The 23,382-nt window shown below is 36.7% G+C and overlaps 1 long non-coding RNA gene across 3 annotated transcripts in view; it reads left to right on the top strand.

The window, feature by feature from the left end:
* The window catches only part of LOC123478449 (uncharacterized), a 40,876-nt gene extending 23,221 nt beyond the window's left edge, over positions 1 to 17,655 (top strand). For 2 of the 3 annotated variants that reach the window (XR_006653649.2, XR_006653651.2), the window contains 4 exons: positions 7,930 to 8,080; positions 9,914 to 9,965; positions 10,449 to 10,621; positions 15,951 to 17,655. This is a non-coding gene — a long non-coding RNA (uncharacterized lncRNA). The remainder of the gene's footprint in view (positions 1 to 7,929; positions 8,081 to 9,913; positions 9,966 to 10,448; positions 10,622 to 15,950) is intronic. The other variant, XR_006653650.2, reaches the window with a different exon arrangement.
* The last annotated feature ends 5,727 nt before the right edge of the window (positions 17,656 to 23,382 follow it).

Raw genomic sequence — 23,382 nt, 5'->3', positions numbered from 1 at the left:
GTGCTGAAAAAATTTAGGTACTAGTATTATCTTCCATCTAACAATCCATGTTACTTCTCATACTAGATTAATTTTTATAAAGTGTTAACACCTCAGATAAAAGACATTCCAGAATTTCAGTCTTCTGATAGGAAAAAAATGCTCTTTTCTTAGACTAGTATTATATATCCCTAAGGACTAGCATGTCTCTGTGGTGTAGAATTACCTGGACTCTAACTAGGGTTTTTTCATTTTTTGTTTTTAAATTCAAGTCTATCCTGGCCAAATGGGTTCCTGTCCTCTTCCCAAACCAATTCCCTACAGTGTGCCTTACATAAGTCCACCTCCCTTCCTTTACTCACACAACTATCCACACCTAAAATGGATTTTTCTTTTTACTCTGTGAGTCTGAATCCCATTCATCTTCAAGGTATGTACCATTTTCCTTAAAAAAGTTACAGTACTCTATTGCCTTTCTATTCATTTGTCATGTATCATGTTGTTGCTATTTTACTTTTTGTTGTTGTTCATCATTAATCCCCAGATAGTTTGGAAACTCCTAGAAATGAAGGACTGTATTTCTCTGTATCAACTCTAAAAGCAGACACAATATTAGGAACAGAATCAAACCAAAATTTTGATCAATGTATTGTTCTAGCACAGTGGTCTATATAGTGTGTACATGACATGTAATCTTGATGAAGTGATGAGTGAATTCTTCTGAGAGCAGCACAGATATGTGTTGTAATGAAAAGCAATAGCCCTAAATCATTTAGGCATTCACAATGGAAGTCCTGGAAAAGACATTTTATTAGAGAAGTAGCATCTTTTTTCATGAATGCTCTTTTAAGTATTATTGCTACAAGTTTATTTGTAACCGGGAAGATAGTGATAATTTATGCTGATTGTGATCCCTAGGACAAATGCAATCATTAAGTTAGAAGCTTGCTTAACGTGTGTGTGTGTGTGTGTGAGAGAGAGAGAGAGAGAGAGAGAGAGAGAGAGAGAGAGAGAGAGAGGAGTTTCTTCCTCTACTATGTGCCTCTCATAATAAATACATATAAAATAACAAACTAAATTTAAAACTTGATTATTGGAAAGGCAATTAGAAATGAAAGATATTTTCAAAGGAGTTTAATAAGAAGACTTTAATGACTATAAAAAACATATTTTAAGGATAAAATGTTAAAAAAGCTCTCTGTGTATAACGAATTAGGGATCTAATAGGTCTGTCGACCTTGGTTGTAAATACTCTGACTAGTACACAATGACCAGCCAAGGACTATGTACTGTAGATCTTAAATTTTTTCAATTGACAAGGCTTATTTTAAATTTCTCTATCTAAATAGGAAAATAATTAATTGAGGATACATTTTTAAATAGGTAAGTCTCCTTCTCTCACAGTAAAAGAGCAAAGGAAAAAATACAACCCGTCATTAAACAGTATGTTTATTCTATACCAACAAAAATGGTTAGGTCTTAGGAGGTACATATCCAGTGTTTTACTTAACATTTTCGGAGAACAGTTTGATTTTAATGGCTTTAAACATGGAACTATCCAAATGTTTGGCTAATTATCTACTGTCTACATTGATGATGTATGTTATTTTATTTGGCATTAAATAATTTTGGTTGCTTTTACATTGATGCAAATTCTAGAAATAACCACATCCATTATTAAAGTTTTTCTTACAATTTGTTAACCTAATATAACTCATTTTAGTTTTATTTTCATTTGTGGTATTAAAAAGTTGTGCTTGCAATTGTCATTGGGTTGTGCTCTTCAAAATTCAGTTCCGGTGCTGGCCACCAACTGTTTTCCTGGAGGATTTTCTCTGCTGAAGATTTGTTTTGTTTTGTTTTTACAAAATGACAATCTTGTAGTTTATTGTTGATGAACTTTAAACTCTTAAATGGGTTACATTTGGACTACATTGAAATATATCACATTTTAGCTAATAAAATTTAATATTAATTTAATTTAAATTATAAATACATAAATAATTAGACATAGACATTTCCTTACCAAAAATTTATCCAGATGCATTCACAGAGGCATGCGATATATATAAATATATAATTATCTTATACAATTATATCTAATAATAATAATTACACATAAGCATATTCATATATCAACACAGGATGTGTTGAAGGGATCAGAAAAAATTATGAATCATTTATTTCTCTAAATTTTAATTAGACCATCCAGATGATGTTTGAGGATGGGAATTAGGCAGCCTGGGCTTGGGAGTGGACTAGATTTCAATCTTTAATTTCACTTATATTATTTAAATAATTTATTATGAGAGTAAATTATTTTTAACTAAGCAACATTAACATAATTCAGTTAATACTTTTCACTTTTTTGTAAGGATAAGAGAATTTCTAATAGATATGAAATAAACATATTCACCTCAAGAGATAAAATGGCAGGAATTAGACTCCAGGATTTTTATCATTTTTTTTGTAAGAATAAAAGGTGAATGCATTAAGGATGTGAATTTGCTGTATTCTCTAGTCAGAGAAAAGATTACAGATCGGACTTTTTGACATTTTTTTTATAAGAGGACTGCAAAACTATGCAATTTCATACATTTAAAATGACATTTGAAAGTGTATCCATCTGTATAATTGTGTGGCTTTGTTACTTTCCTGTTAGTTTTGATTGACACAATAATTAGGTGTGCAGATATAAAAGATAGTGAGTTTTTTTTAAATAGCTTGGGCACAGGTGGAAATTTTTAAATCTCCACTCAGAATCTGAGTAGAACACCAAAATCACAAACTACCTTTTCCCAGATTCTCTGAGTAAAAGAAGAGGTCTCTATGTTACAAAGGCAACTTATTAAAAAGTAAAGATACCAGGTATCGGAAAATAAATTAAAATGCATTCTGAACACAACATTGATTTGCTCTCCTAATAGTCAGCATTTAGAAGCAAAATTTCTCCATTTTAATCAGACTATGTTGTCCATATGAACCTTTTCAACTTTCATAAATACCTTATTAATCCTGAATATATTACTTATCAATGTTAAACAGTGTTCTTATTATGCAGAAAATAACAGGGGTTTCCATTACTTCATGAATCTAAAAAGAATGACCAGAATACAACCTTGAATGTGAATGTAGGAAATAACCAATTTTTAAAGACTTGTATTTAGGGACATTAAGTTAATGACCCCTAAAATCTGGAACATAAGCCAAAAATATATTTTATATATTTTGGAAAGCTCTGATATGTGATTATGTGGAAAATTCTGTTGGTAGATTACATTTTTTTGGTATCAAAAATAATATTTTTACCTTTAAAATGCTGGAAAAATAGTTTTTGAAGAAACTATCTCTAAAACTTCTCCTATCTTATCATTTTAAGATCCTTACTAACTTAATTTTTCTCTAGCAAAAGGCTTCCATAAAATCGCCATTTACTTATTCTCAATACCTTGCCATTTTTGTTGTCTTCAGAAAGCCACAGGAGATAACCTGAGTATAATGCTGTTGTGACAACCTCATATTTATACATTTCAGGTTTTCTGGCTTCTTATTTTCCATTCTTTATTACTATATTAAGAATACATGCTTCCATATTACTATTTTCATCTGTTCTTGATATATTCCCTAATGTTTCAGAATATTTTATTTAAATGATCTCAAGGAAAATATTTTTACAAAACTACTTCAGCCCTGGCTGGTGTGGTTTAGTGGATTGAGTGCCAGCCTGCAAACCAAAGGGTCGCTGGTTCGATTCCCAGTTAGGGCACATGCCTGGGTTACAGGACAGGTCCCCAGTGGGGTACATGTGAGAGGCAACCACACATTGATGTTTCTCTCCCTCTCTTTCTCCTTCACTCTTCCTCTCTCTAAAAATAAATAAATAAAATCTTTAAAAATTACTTCAGTGTGTAAAAATCAAATATCTCTAGTAGGATTTTTGGAACTTTGTATTTATAACATGTTAAACTGATTATGGTGATTTTTTGTTTAAGTTCAGATAAGACCTTAAACATAGATCTTTCCTAATTATTATTTATTTATTTATTTAAGAAGATAACTTGGATTTCATGTGAGATACTTTGAATACATATTTCATATGAGAAAGCTAAGGTTCAATAGATTAGGCAGAAAGAGCAGAAAATGAATTACAGAATGATGTACTACTTTTCCTGGGAAATGTCTTCTGTACTGAATGGCTAGGACCCATAATGGCTGGATTCAGACTGAAAACCCTGGGCTTTTTCTATGGCTTTGATTGTTGTCCACTTTTTCCTCGAGGAGGGTCAAGGGCATCTTCTGCAAGAGATTGAACTATAGATCATGCTTCTAGAGCTTTCATATATGTCCGTAAGGTATTTAGAATATAAAGTAATTGCCCTGGCTGGCTTGGCTCAGTGGATTGAGTGCTGGCCCTCAAACTGAAAAGTCACCAGTTCATTTCCCAGTCAGGGAGCCTGACTAGGTTGTGGGCCAGGTCCCCAGAAAGGGGCGTGTGAGAGGCAACAGACTGATGTCTCTCTTCCTCTCTCCCTCCCTTTCCTTCTCTCTAAAAGTAAGGACAAAAATCTTTAAAAAATATATAGTGCAATTAAATGAGAGGTTCTGAAGGTGCTTATATTCACTCATTTAATTTTTTTGCTCACACTGATGTCCTATTTAACAGTTTGTAGAAATAAGACCTACTTTGAAAACATATGCTGATTTTGAAGGTCATTCTAGTTTAAGCCATTCCATAGATTTTTCTCAGATTGACTATCTTGCGGCTGGTTTAGAAAATGGGAGATCATATTGAACGAAACTGAAAATGGATAAAAAAACAGACTTATGAAAAATATACTCACAATTTAATAAATGAGCCTGCAAAATGCAAAGTGGCAAACAGTCCTTGCAGACGCACGTCAGATTTGAAACCCCCAACTTGTAAAGTCTATATTCTGCCAGGAAACAAGTAGTGTCCGTCAGCGCATCAGGGGATAGCCACAGCCAATACAACGGTCAGTGCAGGCAGCTAGTTAGTCATTCACAAAAGAGAAGGGAGCTAAACTGGCTAAGCCTGGTTGACTAGGAAGCTACAGTTTCCAGACACTTCAGGGTATAGCCACATTTCCTCATCAAGGGGATTAACATCTTTGCCTCCCCTGAGTAGGAAGGAAGGACTAGATTCTAGTCTCCTCAGGGAACAACCATTTTGCTCCCCTAGATTACCAAGGGGAGAGAGAACCTGTAAGGCAGGGATTCCTTTGCTAGATGGACACACAGTAGAAGCTAAAATGGCAACAATAAAGGGGAGTAGTGTAGCCTGGGATTTTCTAGGAAAGGGACTATTTAGAGGGAGGGCCCACCACAAGCCCCTAAAGAATTGGAAAGATGACTGGTTAGTTTGAAAGAAAACTTACCCCTTCCCAAGCCAAGGTAATATCATTAAAGCTTAATAAAGGCTGAGGATTGTACGTTTGCACATTCTCTCTCCCTGTAGCAGCTGCATGGTCTGAAGCCTGTGCTGATGGGGCCAGAGCACAGTGGGGAGCACAGACTGTGCTGGACTACGGGAGCCTAAGGTGATGTCATTACAGTTCTGGGTCCTGGCTCTCCTGATGGGCCCTTGTGCTCACCAGGCCCACGACTTCTTCTGCCAGGAGATGCAGCTAAGCCACCTGGTCGTGGATGAGACATTGGGCACCTGGGGGTGTCCTTTGTTTTTCCTCCACTAAATCTTGCCACAATGCCTCAGTCTTCGATGTGTGTGTCCTCAAATGCATTTCCCATAACGCTGTGAAAGAATCCGATTTCCACCAGCCACATAACTCAGGGCTGATGTGGAACTCATTGCTGGCACTTGAGTGCAGGGGAAGGCTTTGAAACAGACTGGTAGTCCTGCCAATTGCTTCAGGAGAGCATTTCCTTTGAAGAATTGCATTGTTTGCCCCAAGATATTTAACACCCCTTTCAGGCTTGTACTTGAAGTTTATCGTTTGCATTTAAAATCTAGTTAAACCAGTAGAGCTAAGGTTGCTAGGAAACCAGCATTATTTGGAGGCTGGTTTACAATCTCCCTTCCAGTCACAAACAATTGGAAGAGCCATCAGGTTGCAAAGTTGTTACTCATGTTCTTCCCCACTTTGAAAGGTCATTGAGACTCAAGATCATTCTTTCAGCATTTCCCATGTCACTATATTAAAAAACCGGTTGTGTAATACATTCCTTTGTGGTCTTGATTAAACTGCCTCCTTCAATAGAGTCCTACCTCTCCCATTATACTTCACATTTTTACAATTTTCCCAGCACAGATTTCCACCGTGAACAAAGCAGTTTATTTTCTTCCTTCTCAGGGGTAATTGTTGATGTATGAGAACAACTAAAGGGTTAATATTTATAGTTGGCAATTTAAATACCAGAGATCTTTAGAAGAGAGATAATTAGTTATATAAATTACAATGGTATTTTTTTTTCACTGCTTTTCCCAAATTGACAAAATTTTGCGTCCATTGGGCGTCCATTTACTATTTCCAGTCTAAGGCTTAGGAGAGATTTTTTTTTGTTGTTGCTTCTTTTTACATCCCCTCTAAAATAATGTTATTTTCTCAAGTTGTTAGGCTGTGACGCAACCAATTTTCTGAAATAGTGGTAACATGATCTTCCGATTTAATATTCTTAAAAGGTTGGGCACAGCTTAATAGCCTGAGAAAATAACATCAGTAAATTATGCACGCTGTCATCTATACCAGTCACACAGAGTATAGCATCTCAGATTAGCAGTCACCCAAGGCATAGAAGAAAGAGATTATAAAGACAGTTAATATATTTCACATCTCCTTACTATCGACTTGCTGAATTTTCAAGAAAAGATATGTGGGAATGTGTTCTACGGCCACATCTGTATATGGCGTATGAGGGGAGAGCGAAGCGATTTGCTAGTGTTTCAGGGGATCAGCGGATAGTTCATTCATCCATCATGTCTTTGTTCGTGCCTAACAGTTTTGCTAGTGCACAAGGGTAAAATGAAAAAGCAATTATGCGTTCTCTACTAAAGGAATTTTTTTATTCCAGTTAAAGGAGAAATAAGACATGTATCCAAGAAGCATATAAAAACCTAAGAATATATTTATTGAGGACTAGCACTGATTTTTTGCACCCTGAAACTAAATAGGAGGCTGTGAAAATACCTTGCTTATCCTGGATGGACAAATAACATACAGTCACGATCTAATACAGGGGGAGGCAAAGGTAGGTTTACAGTTATTTGTATGGAAACTAATGCAATGATTAGTAAATAATAAGAAAAGAAAGAACTATCTTATGTCCTCACAACGGTAAGCTTACATTTGCCCACCCTGTATAATTACTTAGGAATGTAAAGAATGAAAACTATCTTAACAAGCGTGTATCTCCCTCAAATATTCACCCTAAGAGCTTATATGGTTCTTCCTAAGATATCAACATCACTCCAAATATTTTTGAACACTTCTTTGTAAATTTAAACACTTTATATACACGTCAAAGTCTGTCACTTTGAATACCCTTTATTGTGACGTATTTACAGACTTTTAGGTTGGATTTGGGTGTTAGAAACAATTTGAATATCATTTATAGATTAGTCTGTTATATATTGTAGGCGATCTTTGAGTATGGTTTCACATATTATAAAACTAATCTGTGATCCTAGAGTAATGAGATGCTAAAGAATTTTTTCTATATGCTGAAAAGCAATCTCTGTTATAAAAAAATATTTGGCCAATTGACAATATGGTTAAAGTTGCATATAACCTCCAAAGAGTTAACACTTTTATGTATTTATCACCTGTGCTTTTCTTGACTGAACATATTTAATGTCCTTAGAGACTTTAAAATGATAGTATTTTTCACTTTGTTTAGATTACGTGGGTACTCACAGCCAAACTGAGGACTATTTATTTATTTATTTATTTATTTATATTTTTAAATTGATTTTAGAGAGCAAGGAAAGGAGAGAGAGAAGCATTTCCTGTTGTTACAGTTATTGGTACATTCATTGGTTTTCCTTGCGTGTGCCCTGACCGGGACAATGCTCTAACCAACTGAGTTTCTGGCCAGGAACCGAAGACTTACAATTAACGAAATTTTGGTATGCATTTTTGGATAACCTTACTCCGAATTTTGTTTTCTATTTATCTTATTTTTACTGTTTGTTTTTTCTTGTTATCTATCTTTATGGTATTGCATTCTATAAGTTTTATAAATAATTTCAAATATCTTTGGAAAAAGTTGGGTATAAATATCTATACTTTTCTTAACTTTAATGATTTTTATAGGTGCATTTCATAATAATTTATGGATAGTTATATATTTTTCTTTTAAGCAAATAACTTAGGGAAGCGAGGATAATTAGGGGACTGCTCAGTGAAAGGTCGGTGGGAGAGTAAAGCAGATTATGCATTCCATCAAGTCTAACTTAATAGCAGATAACTGTATAATTTCTTTGGACTTTATAACAGATTTACTAAAAATCTAGCATAATATTAAATAACAACAAATTGCTTTGCTAGATTCTCAAGACTAACAGTTAACAAGCTAGGTGTTATTTCCTAATTTTCAGAACATGAGTATGTCTTGGAAGTCATAAGAATTATTTTATATTCTTTATGACTATGATATGATTTAAAAAGAAATGTTTTCAAAGTGAGTATATATGTGTATGTGTATATACACACACATTAATACAACACACATAATCATAAGTATAAGCAATTATGAGCCAATTTGATACAAAAGAATAAGGCTTAGTCTCTTTGAATTGTTATGAATTATTGGAGTTTCCACTTCAATTAGTGCTTTGCTGTCCATTGCGACATATGATGATGATAAAGTATTTGCAAATTATGTCTTTCTAGTAAGTTTCTTTGAGATTCAGAAAATAGATCCAAAGTCAAATCGATATTTAAGATCCATTTTTACCTTACTTGAGAAGGTAGCGTTAACCTGATGGTGGAGTTAAAACGTGTGAATCCTTATAATGTGTTAAGCTTTGTGAGAAACATTTTCATCAAATGAAAGAGATACGCTAGGATTTTAGGTATGAAGATAGCTGATTATACGTGACAGCATGGGAATAAATTCTCTCTTACTCTGGGTATTACCCAGCTAGATCTGGATTCATTTAACAAGTTACATAATTTTGGTTGTTCATTTTTTTACCATAAAATAGGAATAACTATACTTCTGTAGTAGATTTGTTTGGAAAATTATACACATATAAATTGTTTAGCTTAGTGAGTTGTCAATAAATACTAACTAGCAGTTATAATAGTTTTAATAGTAAAAATAGTAATAAAAGTAATGATTATAGCAATTATTCAAGAAACAGTTGAGAATTACATATTAGAATGTAGATACTAAAATATTTCTCATAAAAATGCTATTAATCTTTTATCAGCTATAGACAAGCTAGTGTTCTTTTATCAGATAGTGTCTATTTTGTGCTATAAAACTTACTGGACAATTTGCCTTGTAGGCTCAGAGGATAAGGCTCATGTGCACAGGGAAGTAAGATGGAAAGGCAGCAGAAATGAGCCGTTAGTACTTTTTGATAGTGTTAACTCTGTGCCATTTCTCAGCTAGTGGACACTGCTTGGGACCACCCCAACCATCTCCTTCTTCTGACAATATCTCTACTTCCCCTCCTCAGACCTCCTTCTTGGCTCAAAGAAGTTAGGTTATAGTCAGAAAAAGGGGGTTTGGGAGAAACAAAGGTGAGTAGTATGGGGGTAGAAGTGCTTACCTGCACATCTTTTACTTCCCTTTCTGGACAAATAGGTATCTGTCCTTGCATGTAGCCTGGTTCACGTGGCCGATATACCCCTCGGGTTGTTAGCCGGAGTGATCTGTGTCGCTTGCAGGCTATTGCACTGACCTGCTGTGGTGAGACCTCTAATGCTCTCTTCCTTGTTTTGTGGTCGAGGGGAAGCGTTCTAGACAGTGCAGCTACAGGATGATGGAGCCCCTTCCTGCAAGTAGGCTGGTTATTTTGGAGATTTTCCTGGACTCGGGCAGATCTTGTGTGAACAAGAAATTATTGTGTTAAGACTCGAGACTATTTTTTGTTATTGCATGCAGCACATCCTGATTATGGGTTTCACATTATTTTAATTATCTAACTCTCTCTCTCTCACTCTTTCTCTGTCTCAATTATTATTCTAAGTATTTTCTATTGGGGGAAGGAAGAAAGTTCAAAGTAAATACCTGATATAAAGAAGTTAGTTTTCATTTTAAAGATGAAAGGAGATGAGCATGAAAAAATAAACTTTATAAAAAACATATACACTGGCTTACCCTATATTCTTCTTACTCCACATTAATTCAAAGGTTTTTTTTTTTTAAATAAAGCATGCCTTTACATTAGTAAATATAAAGTTACAAGCTTTTATCTGCTATTGACAAGCTAGTGTTCTTTTCTTTTATCAGATGTCTATTTTGACATGCGTTTCTTTAACCAGGAGAAATGCTGAGTGACTTGAAAATAAAGCTCTCCCACATCCTACAGACTGGGAAACAGGCAATTGTAAGATGATAATAAAGAGATAGTGTTCGAGCCCTTCCTCAGCTTTGGAAAGAGAGCTGACCTAGCTCACAATTCCATTACCTACCACTCTACTGCAACCGGAACAAGGTGAGAAACTGAGCCCTCAGTCCACTCAATCTTACTAACAGATGCAGCAAGAAAGTAAGCAGGATGTGTAGAATTTTGAAGTTACTTATTGGAGATTTTCTTTCATATCATATCTCCAAGAAGGGTGCATTTTCTTTTTAAAACCTACCTATTGTGAAAGATTTCCATCACATGACTTTATATGTAACTGGGTTAAAAATCCAATTAAAATATGTCTTCTGGACCAATACCTAGAGGCCCAGAAATCTACACTATTCTTGACCACACCTCCCCAATCTCCTTATAGTTCCCAAACTCTTTCACGAAAGTTCTGAATCATATTCCATTTCAGTTCTGAATCATATCAGTGATAGGGGTAATCTCATAGAGAGACCCAGTTAAGCCCCTTCCATCTCATAACATGTTTGATAACCATGTGTCACAGGAGATGATATAATTGGCAAAATGAGGTAGAAGGCGTGTTATGCATCACAAAGAGTTATTTGTGTGAAGTAGCAGATGTATATGTGTGTTTGCTCTGTAATCTGAGTTGGTGATTTATTCCTGAGATTGCTCATGTTTCTAAGAACACAGTGCAGGAATGGAGGATATAAAGTTAAAACATATAAAAACAAAACACAACTAAAGTAATTACCTTTAAAGATGGGGAAAAAAATTTTAATGACCATGTCATTTTTCACACAGCTGGGGCGCTTGATATCCTGAGGGGAAATGAAGTTGAGGGATAGGATGTATAAGGGAGCAAAGAAACACAAATCACACCGCTACACTGTGCAGAGGGGGTGCGGGGGTAGGACCATCAGTACTGCAGCTGCTTGCCCTGACCGCTCCCTTACATCACCTCCAGGTACTGCTTTCAGAAGCGCCTTGTCCTCTGTTGCTACAGTGAGTTTTGAAAGACCTAGACAGGAAAAACCTTGGTGATTATTAAGAGAGGAGCTTTTATAAAAGGTGGTTACTGGGGTTGAACCTAACAATCCTACCACATATTCCATCTTTCTGTCAGAACTACCTTACTACTGGGACCTGTAGTAAGCTTGGCTGGCCAGTCTGGGAGCAGATCTTGTGAGCAGATCCTAAGGAAAGACAATGGCAATTCTTCCAATGTCTCTGTGTGAATTAGGGGACAAACTGGATAGACTCACTTTCCCGTTACCTGTCCTCTCACCAGTGAAAGAACTTTGGTGGTGTGAACTCTTGCCTCATTCCTCTTGCAGTCCAGCTCTCCTTACCCACACACCACTTCTCCAGACCCTGTAAATAGATCCCTGTTTATCAAGGCTTCATGATTTTATGAGAAACCTCTATGCATTTCTTAGTATGGGATGGCGACGCCTTGCTGTTGTTACTTTTGGGGATCATTTTCCACCACCTCCCCAATTGCCATGCCAGGAGTCCTGGGGAATCCAATCCCCTCCCCATCTCATGAGTTGTCTTGACACAATCTGCTTTAAACTGTGGGTAAAACTCAATTCATGGTCGGTCAGCGGCCTCGGAAGTCCTCCTGACTAGTTAAGTGAATTGACCGAAGGGAAGCCCAGAGACTCCAGTTTATTTTTATTTATTGTGGTCAAACCTGCTGACCTCAACCCAGGCTATGGATGCCTCCCAGGGCTGGATTTTCTCTCAAATTGTCCTAGATCTGACAGACAGTGAGTTAGGCAGTGAAAGTACCTCAGCAGTGTCACACCCTTCCACAGTCTATCAAAAGTTCTTATTTTTACTTTAAAACATATACTAGTGTTGCTGCTACCTCTGATCTACAGAATAAGCTCAGAACTCCTCGTAGATGCTGAACACATATTTATGAAATAAATTATTGATGCACTTTCCAGTTGGTGCCCTGTGTTGCCTGCTTTAGTGATATTCTTAGTAAAGGATGGATATCTGTGGACAGTAGTTTAGGGGTACAGCCCAAAGCCAAGGAAGTGACAAAAACTGAATCCATCATGTCACCATCGTTTCTACAAGATCTCCATTAATAAGACAAGCTCCTGGCATAACATTCTACTTCTTGCTGGTACCACTGCCAAATGCACCCGAAGTGTTCTCGTCCCTGAAAACCCCCATGAGGTTTCTTCCACATAACCTCCTACCCTAGTTTGAGTCACCTCCCGCCACAGGGTCATATGTTCACAGAAACTAGTATAATTACAGGAGGTCAAAGAGTTCTATTTTGCAGGTGAATTTCAAAATGAGCTGAATCATTTTATGGCCAGCAATAACACCGGTAGTTATGAGGGCTAAACTTAAAAAAAGCTAATCATATCTCATGTTTTGGGACATAAATTTGTCACTGTGAGCATTAACAGGATTGTATCCGTCTTAGGTGGCAATGAGGTACGTTATAGAGGATTTTCACTTTTGAGTCATCTGTGCCATATGTTTGTTCCTGGGAAAATTCAATTCATCATACATTTATTTGGTGCCCACTGTGCATAAAGCACCATCCTAGGCAAGATTTCCATAGGGGTGAGAGACTAGCAAAATAGAACCACACGTAATCTAGTTGCAGAGGGAGACGTGTGTGCAAGCAGAGCTTAAATCGGTGACTCCAGGGCATCAAGATAGTAAGATTCTTCAGACATCTCATTGCAGAAAAAGCACCTAATATTCTTTGGGGCAACTTTAAGTGGAATATTATGATGAAGAGTGAGTTCTTTTCAAATGTTAAAATCCTTATCAAAGGTTGAGATGAAGGGTGTCCACCCAATCCTGGAGAGGGTTTCCTGTGACAACCCTAAATTTCACGGAATATCTAAGGGACCGATTTGAGAGAAAAAGAATGTTAGAAAAAGTCCAGTTCGCTTTAGTCTGGTATGATTTTCTTAACTAAGGGAAATTGAAATCTAAAAAAGCAAGTGTCTCTTTAGAGAAATGTAAAAATCCATAATTTCTTAGAGCCAAGTCCGTATCTCTGAAAGTTTTGTCGTCTTTAAAAGAAAGCTTTCTGTCTCTGTGGTAGAAAGAGCCATGACTCATGCCCTGACTGGTGGGGCTCAGTGAGTGGGGCATCATCCCGTGAAGCGAAAGGTCGTCGGTTTGATACCTGGTCATGGCACATGCCTGGGTTGCAGGTTCAGTCCAGGGCATGTTCGAGAGGCAACCTATTGATGTTTTTCTCTTCCATCAATGTTTCTCTACCTCTCTTTCTCCCTCTCTCTAAAATTAAATATATAGGTAAAATAAAGAGCCATGATTCCAAATGGGAGCTCATCTAGAAACCTAGAATGAAGAGGAAAAGAAATGCCTGGAAGCTCAGAGCACCAGGGAGGAGAAGATAAATAAAGCACAGGCAGGGTCTAATTCTAGATGCTAACGAGGACCCTGACAGGGAAATACCACCGCAAATATTGAGTATACGGGTCCCCCAGCTACTTGGAGGGAGATAAGAAATGGCGGCAATTCTGTTTTTGCTGTGACAGGAAAGTGGCTATCAGAAAATACAGCTTGCTAGAATGGACTCTGGACTAGGGATTTTAAAGAGGTGGGGCGAGGGCTTCCATGTGGTTAACATAGCCTAAGCTTCAGCTATAAAAAATGAGCTAGTACATGGAGCAGAATAAAATAGGCACTTTATAATAGAGGAGCAAAAAAATGGGCTATGGAATTTCAGAAAGATAAGCAACTAATTCTGAATTACTCAGGAAAAATTTCCAGAGAAGAGATTTAAGTCATAAGTTGATTTCAAATAATGGAGGATGCATTACTGTGTGCAGCCTTCCAGTACAAGCAGTTAGCACAAACAACAAAAGAAAAAAGCTTAACTGTTCCTGTTTTTCATGAAAGGACTAATACTACAGTGAAACTGAACTGAAATTACAGTGCTCTGTGTTGGAGAAGATGAACCCGGAAACAAAATCTGAGGTTTGTAATGTCTTCAGTAGACAACAGGGAATCTTCAACCAGAGGATGGCCGTGAGCGGAAGTGGTGTAAGGACACAATCTGTAAGCCTCATGAAGGTTCACATTGAGAGTCAAGGGACAAAAAGCAGATTATCCCCCTTGCCTAGAACATTATTCCCTTTTTCTTCATGGAATTGGAGAAGGGGCTCTCCACTAGGTTTTGGCTTAGACATTTACTTATTCCAGGAAAACTTCTTGGTCCTCAAAGCTGGATTAGGACTAAGTTTTAATTATTGTTTGTCAGTATCTACCTTAGACTATCAACTCCATTGAAATAGACCTCTTGTCTGCCTCATTAGCCATTCACCATTCTCTTCCTCCTGCCTGGCCCCTAGTGGATATTTAGTCCATCTCTATTGAATAAATAAATGAAAAAATGTGTGAATACTTTGAATAAATAAGTTGGGAGACAAGGGCATAAAAGGAATAATGATGGTGGGAATAAAACACATGGGAAATGTGAAAAATACCGTGCAAAGGGTTAGAGATGTGTGAGTTGTGGAAAAGGAGACATGGATTTAAAGGTGCCTCCAGTGTGTCCAGCATGGGTGGCTGGTCAAATAGTGATGCTACTACAATGATGCAGCTAGAGCTTTGTTTCCTTTCATATGTTTCTTTTCCTCGTACCTAACTTTTGGTTGTGGCGTTTGGAGATTCCGTATTAATTTTAGAACTGGCCGTGTTTTCCTTGTATATGTACCCTCCAGGCTGACTTCTGGGATGGGAAGATATGAGTATAATCCTGATTTCAACTAAATACTTTTCAATACTCCTCTTGGGAGAGAGTCCTTGTCATCCCAAGGTTCTGATGGAAAGGGAAGCCAGCAGTTGAGATGCTTAGATTGGAAGCTGTAGACACCTTTACCCCAGAAAATATTGTCACTAGACCTCTTCCCTCTATCCAAAAGAAGATAATTTTGATTGAATAATTTCCTAGATTAAAATAGTTCAAGTCTGTGAAAGTCTACAGAGCTGGCACTGCAGTGATAAAACAATCCACAGAGATTCTCATTCTGCAAAACATAAGACTGGCTAAGCTGTGCCCAGTTCCACAGAGTTCAGTTGTGGTGCCTGGGCAGGAAGTTGAACCTTCCATGTGAAGGTACCACTTTTGGAGCAGTTGTATAAAATGGATGACTATAAAATGTAATATGTTTTGATATGTTTATTATCATTAAAATTCATTGTTTCAAAAAAGAAAAATACGATTCTAAGTCTTATTTAAAAAGAAAGTTAATTTTCATTGAAAAAACATCTGCCTAATTTGTTAGCCCAATAGAATTAAAAAAGAGAAGATTCTCAAAGCTGTGATTCAAAACCTGAAATAATTAAATTCTTAATTTAGAATGGAATTATTATAACTGTCATATTTTTCTGCACATTAATATAAAATCATTTTGTATTTGGATTATTTTTGTACCAGCCACTTGGCGATTGAGCTATTGAATATGCACCTGCTTCTCGGATTGGCAAGGGAACGGTTTGCTGTGAAGAATCCGTTGTTTTGAATGGCTAATTGGTTACAGGTGCAATGAATTAACCATCTGCCTCAGAGACGGACTGAACTAAAAGAAGGAAACTCCCTTTGCTTTCTGCCAGTTTGGGAGCATCTCAGTGAGATGTGAGTCTAACTGGGAACTTGTGAATCCTAGGGTGGTGTGTCGCGAGCGTTCAAGGACGGACATGTTCACTCGGGATTTGGGCAGATGGAAGACAATTCGCGCAGCCATGGGGATGCCTGACATGGCTTTATTCACTGGTGGGGTCATCCACGCATGCTGCAAGCCATGTGTCGCCCCAGGCAGGGAGTCCCAACTCCCTTATATACTAAATGCACACAAAGCCAGAGGGTGCCAAGATATTATATAACAAAGCGTGATTCTGCGCATGCGAGACAAATCAAGGTTATGAGAATACTGCTTATCGTGCCCATTCCCAGGGTTATGGGAATACTGCTTCTCTTAGTTGTCCAGACATTCGGGTGAGAGAGCCTGACTGACTTCATTTACCCTACAGGTGGGTAGGATGAGGTGCGTGGGAGAAAAAGAAAGCCAGTTCACTGGTTCATTAGAAGAACATTACAGAGTCATATGTGAGACTGGTTTATTAATTTATCAATAATTTACTGATCTTTTGAATTAAACAAACCTTGAAACATATTTGGAATATAAAATATAAATATTTGGAATATATCTAGAAGAGAGCATGTAACTCCATTGGTAGATTTATATCCGTGCATTTGATCTTGGTTTAGGTTTTTTCTCGCTGTTCTTTCTTGGTTCATTTATTTTTTGAAATATTCTGAAGATTTATGACTTTAATATATGGTTGTGTCACAATACTTGAAATCAGATCTTTAATGTAATCAGGTGACTTTCTGATTGCTCCGCTGCGGTAAATTATAACATTTCTAAATGGGCGACAACCTGTGTGTGTGTGTGTGTGTGTGTGTGGTCATAATCTTCTGACTCCAAGAAGATAAAATGAAGTTCTTGTTAACCAGGAATGGAAATCTGCAAAGGGGGCTGGGGCGGGAAATGATGTTAGGTGATCACCTGACTACACCTCTTCCACTGCAGGTGAACGCTTCATTTTTCTTCCCCGTGCCTAACTGAATTCAGGTTTCATATGTTGCTTAGTTTAGTATGCCTAACTTTTAGTAAATGTAAATATTTAAGAGTTGATTTGGCTAAACATATTTCCTCAATTAGCTGAGATTCAGACTCCTATAAACAGTTCTGATTATGGATTTTTATACAAGTCTCTCTGCTCATTCACATTTATCTTGGGGAATCGGTTCAATAAAAATTAACTTTTTATCACAAAGTGATGTGGAACTTTTCAAGATGAATGCACACAGAAGCATAATTTCTTTCCAGTTGGTCTTATAATATATCCTGATGTTTGATTGGCTCAGTTAAGCAAATTAGTACTTTTGCCATATTTAATTATATTAAGCAAAACAATAATTTGTGTTTATGGGATTGCATTTAAAAAACCACATGATCACTTGCCATCACAGTTAACAGCAATCGATGTAGCTAAATAGGGAGGGCTCTCCTACATCACATTAGTTAGTGAAGGTATGTGAGAATGGGTGAGCCTTGTAGGCATGATTTATTCTTTTCTAAAAGTGCTTAATTTTTTTATAAAGTGTGCTTTGAATCAAACAGAATATTTGGGAAGAATCCCATGTTCAAGATCCTAGTTAAGATTTACACTGTTTTAAAAGTATTTCCTATCAAATAAGAGTTGGAAATTCAGTAGATGATATACAATATAACTTTAGAGTCTATACCTAGTAAAAATGTCATAAAATGAGATATCTTTCCATAGAATGTTATTTTAATTTTTTATTCATTTAGAAAAATAAATTTCTAAATTTTATATTGTCTTTCAATATATGTAAAATTTTATTGCAATTAAATATTTGTACAACAATAAAATAGTTCTGATATACCTCATTACTTTCAAATACTATTCAATAAAACATTTCATTTGATCAAAAATTTTAGTCTAAAAGTTTCTTAAGATTATTGTGAACATAGTTTATGCAAATCTAATACAATACTCTAGAAATAATTCGAGCCATTAATTGGCACTACAGAATAATGTCATCTCATTTTCATATATACATTTTCTTTTGTAACCCATTCAATGGAAAAGTAGCATTTTTTCTACTTGTTTCTGAATGCATGCAAATGCTCATATTGATTTTCTTTTTTACCGAAGTGAAATCTCTTTATTGTTTATCCTCACTATAGTCCCTTCCTTCATTTCTCTCTTAGCAATGCCCATCCTCCAACGTGAATTGGTGTTGATGAAAACTATTGTGTCACGGAAGCTGTCTACACAAGTGACTAATGGTAGAGCTGGGAATTACATATCTTACCTAAAATGCTTGTGCCATTATCCAAGCTAGAAATCACTTAAGAAATCTTCTTCCAGACTACTAATTTTCAAGCATTTTATAGCAACAGGCCTCCTCTAAATAAAAATATGAGATGCAATAGAATGCAATACTGTTCCGGCTGATGCAAAGATAAAGTGCTCAAATTCATATTTTTTGTTGCTTTCTCTGTTGTATTTCTCAGTCCTTAATATTCTGGGTAAGAGAGTCCTTTTCTAACCATATAATTTTTTTTTTGCTAGGAAACTGGGGCATAGAGAAATTATTTAGCTTACCTAAAGGCAACCAGTGAGTTATTAACAAAATAAGAAGGAAAGTTAAGTTCTCTTGGATTCTAATCTAATTTTCTCTACTGTTAAAATATGAATTTTAGTATTTGAATTACCCACGTGGTTTCTTTTTATTGGTTAAATGCCCTGGATTTCTTATTACCGCATTTGACCTAATCTATGTATATGAAAATACTGTGCCAGCCTCTCCCCAAATCCACCCTTCTCGGAGCTCATAATAACCTTAACCCCGGTAGCTCACTCAATCTCTTGGATAGTTGATTATGTCAAATGCTTAGCACAGGGCCAATACCTGGCTCCAGGCTATTGATGGTTTTATTAAATCTTTCTCAATATATTTATTTACACAATTCCAACTGGGAAAAATGCATGGAAATGAAACATCTCATTTCCAGGAGTGTCCTGAGGCAAAAAAGAGACAATGATATATATTTTCCAATTTAGACTAGATGAAACTAGCCCCATTTCAGATAGGAAAGTCACATTGTGAGTTTAAAACCAAGTTAATCTGAAAGGAGACATTTTCTCCCTGTATTTCTGTGCACAGCTTCAATTGATAGCACTGTGAACTATGTATGTGAACCAAAGGACATTTTTAAAAGGAAATTTTATAATGGCAAGTTAACTCAAACATAGCCTTAGAGTTTTCTCCTCTGTTGTCCTTCCCGTGGTGGTGGTCTCTGTGGCATTCCCTGGTGACAAACAAATGAAGAAGTGTCTTATTGACTTGTTTTGATTACCATGTTGATCCATTTTTGGTGCTTTTATTCTTATGCACAATAATAAAAGAAAGCAGTCAAGCAAGGTTTCACTTTGACCAAAAAGAAAAAAAAAAAAAGATTTCAGGATAGAGAAGCAATTGGTTCCAGTTAAAAATCAGTTAAGAAAATTTCTTCCTGTATTTGGACTTTTTTATATCATTTTTTTATTGTTATTCTATTACAGTTGTCCTGATTTTCCCTTTTGCCCCCCTCCTTCCATCCCAACCCCTGCTCCCACAGTCAATTCCCACACTGTTGTCCATGTCCATGGGTCATTTATACATTCATACATGTTCCCTGTCTAGTCCCTTCCCCTTCTTTCCACCATTATCCCCCTACCCCCCGCCCTTCTGGTCACGTTCAGTCTGTTCCATGTTTCCATGCCTGTGGGTCTATTTTGTTCATTAGTTTATTTTGCTCATTAGATTCCTCTTATAGGTGAGATCGTATGGTATTTGTCTTTCACTGACTGATTTATTCCACTTAGCATAATATTCTCCAGTTCCATCCATGCTGTCATGAAGGGTAGGAGCGCCTTCTTTCTTTCTGTTGTGTAGTATTCCATTGTGTAAACGTACCACAGTTTTTTGATCCACTCATCTACTGATGTGCACTTCGGTTGTTTCGAGGACTTGGCTATTGTAAACTGTGCTGCTATGAACATTGGGGTGCATAGGTTCTTTTGAATTGGTGATTCAGGGTTCTTAGGGTATAATCCCAGCAGCAGAATCACAAAGAAAAATTTTTGATATGGAAGGGCAAATTTGTTTTGTAATGAGAAGTTTGCACAAAGGAACTTGAGCACGTTTCCTTGATAATAATGAAGCCTACTGACTGAATGGATGAGTCACAGGCACTTTATAATTTGTCCCACCGCACTATCTCTTTACCTACTGTGTTCCAGGTAGTTACAAATATTAAGTTGTTAATAACTGATCAACATTTTAAAAGAAGGTTTTACAAGAAATGTAATTAGATTTCATAATTGGATTTAAGCTAATGTGTGTTTCTACACAAGTTCAGGTGCTTAGATTACATTTCAATTTAGATTTGCCATCTGCTGAAGCTTTTTTTCCCTCTTCTCTCTCTTCAACATCCTGATCAGATCTCCAAATTTCAAAATCAGCTTTCATTATTCAAGACTCACTGTAAACTTCAAATACCAGGTTAATTTCTTCGTCTCCAGGTTCTTTATGACTGCTTAGGGTTTTATATATAAAAGCCATTTCTTATTATGAAGAGTGATATTAACATTTCTTTACTATGCAGTATTCTTGTATTTTACAGCATGCTCTTTTATCATCTCATTGGAAATATTTATGCTCTGAAACATTTTTTGAATTGTTAAATGTAAATCATTTATACTGTAATACTTTATGGGAAAAGCATATGCTAAATTTTAATGGAGTTTTAATTTGCAATTCAAAATTGCATGCATACAAAACCATATAATACAAAATGTATTCATACAAAATCATGAAATGACTAATGAAGTGTTCCATCAATTGTACACTGCCTACAGAAATTCTATCATGTGTCTATCAATTTATCTATATCTAATATGTACCTAAGATATACATAAAACTTTAAAGAAAAGATTATTTAATTTTTAAGAAAGTAACATTATCAAAATCTAATTTGTATTTATGTAGATGGTATAGATACTGAGATTTTGAGAACAATTATTTTGGTTACTAGACAACTTCAGTGATCATCAGAATTAGCACCAAGGAGGGAGCAGTTTGACCCCACAGTGGACATTAGGACCCCGACCCCCCAGGGATGGGCAATGAGGTTCTGGGTTTTGATGAGCTGTCCAGGTAACTGGCCCAGTGGTTCATCTAGAGGGATTTTCTGTGAGGAAAGAGAAAGGTCTGGGCGACACTCGCTCTTTGCTCGTGTATGCTTCTACACTTTTCCCCTTTAAACATCATTCTGGTGTGAATTTTGGCATAAGCCTTTAAGGTTTGATGAAATATAGCTGAATTGGCTTTGTTTATTTCTGTTTACGTACTTTTTTGGAATAAGCCATTAATAATGTTGACGGCATTTCCTACAGAAGAACCAGCTAAATCCTCAGGAAATGGGCCTGAGGGTTAAAAAGTTTGAAGCCAGGACATGTCTTCGCTAAAGTGTGTAAGGGACCAGTAGACTGCTAGTCTCTGAGATGACTCGCGTGATGTTTTGGTGTCTTCAATTTAGACTGCAGACAAACGTGCTGTATTTCACTACATTTTCCATTTTCTCCCTACTTTATACTTTTTCGTTAATTAAAAAAATTAATAGAATTACAAAATAAGAATTCATTTAAGGAATGAACATTTTGCTTATACTTGCATTTCAATACTAGAAATTTATATAAAGTATAAAAAAGTAAAAGTCTAGAAAATAAACCAAACCTTGAAAATCTCTTCTGACTTTAAAAGTATGTATATGTGTGTATACTTACACTGCTTTTGTTTGCCTGTGTATAAAAAAAAAAAATCCTACCTCAAAGGGATGCTGGGAGCAATACATTTTTTAATAAAAATAAAAATGCTATAACATTGCTTGGCATAGTACACAGTAAATAAAAATTGTTATTATTCAGTTCATTCTTCAAAGTAGGCCTTTATAGTTTACCCCTTGGAAAATTATGTAGCAAAGAAAATGGCCAGGGCAGCAGAAGTAACCTCGACATGGGACCCAAACCTGTAAAAGTCTAAAAGCACAAGACTCCGGCTGCCTGGCTGTACTGATGGTGGATCGAGGAATTCCCAATTGAACAGGGAAAGGTTTGCTTTCCCCAAGACATTTTCAGGGCAAAAGCTGCAGGAATCCTGCCCATGCTGTGGTCTTAAAGGGACCCAGCCCAAAGGGAGTCACTTGATGGGGTGTTGGCTCAATAGTTTGTCTGAAGTAAACTGCTCAAAACCGGGGAGGTGAGAGACTATTTATAAAAGACACCTGGAGGAGACATTAATGCACTTAGGACTCTAGACTTTATCCCAGGTCAGGGGCCTGGGAAAGACTAGACTTAAACATTTTTCAGGTATGAAGATCGGGTACAGGTACGTGTCATGCTCAAAGAAGACCAAAGTCAGACTCCATTTTTGCTGATCCTGTATCACCTCTCCTTCCCCTTACAACTCTTTCTCCTCTCTCATCTTTTTCTTACCCTGAAGAACTCAGCAGCACCTTAATTAATGGAGTGGAATAGGAAAGGAAATAGGCAGGAGCCATGGCAGGTGGCTCAGTTGGTTGGAGCATCGTTCCGCACACCAAAAGGTTGCGGGTTCCATTCTTGGTTAGAGCACGTACCTAGTTCTGGGTTCTGTCCCGGGCTGGGGCATGTACGAGAGGCAAGTGGTCAGTGTTTCTCTCTCATCTCTTTCTTTCTCTCTCTCTCTTTTCCTCTCTCTCTAAAATTAACAAACACATCCTCAGGTGAGGAGTTTTAAAAAATTATTTTAAAAAGAGAGGCAGGAAAACTAAGTCAACCACACCCCTCTTGTGCCGCTGAAGCATTTCCAAAGGCTAACGTGGATCAGAACTGGGAGATTTTCATCATAAACAGATGTCCTTTTAATGACTGGGATGGTATTTTTACAACTGCAGTGATTAGAGCACTTTTTCCCTACTTCCCTTTCCAGCAGATCTCGAAAGGGTTGCCAGTATCCGCCAGCTCATTCTCTTTTGAATCTCCAACTGGTCAGGCTGTTTGTCCCCCTCACTCTACACAGGCTGGCCTTACCAAGGCCTCACATGACCTCCAGACACTCACAAGTACGGTGCTCTTGTCTGAGTTCTTGTCTGATTTGATCCAAAACCCACATATGACACAACACCTTTAAATTCTTTGCAATCCGTCTTCATTGGCTTTTCAGAATGCAGTCTCTTTACATTTTCTTCCTA

Source organism: Desmodus rotundus, chromosome 2, assembly GCF_022682495.2.
Source record: "Desmodus rotundus isolate HL8 chromosome 2, HLdesRot8A.1, whole genome shotgun sequence".
Classification (NCBI taxonomy): Eukaryota; Metazoa; Chordata; class Mammalia; order Chiroptera; family Phyllostomidae; genus Desmodus; species Desmodus rotundus.
Note: the sequence above shows the minus strand (reverse complement) of the source record. Positions and strands in the feature narration are given on the sequence as shown.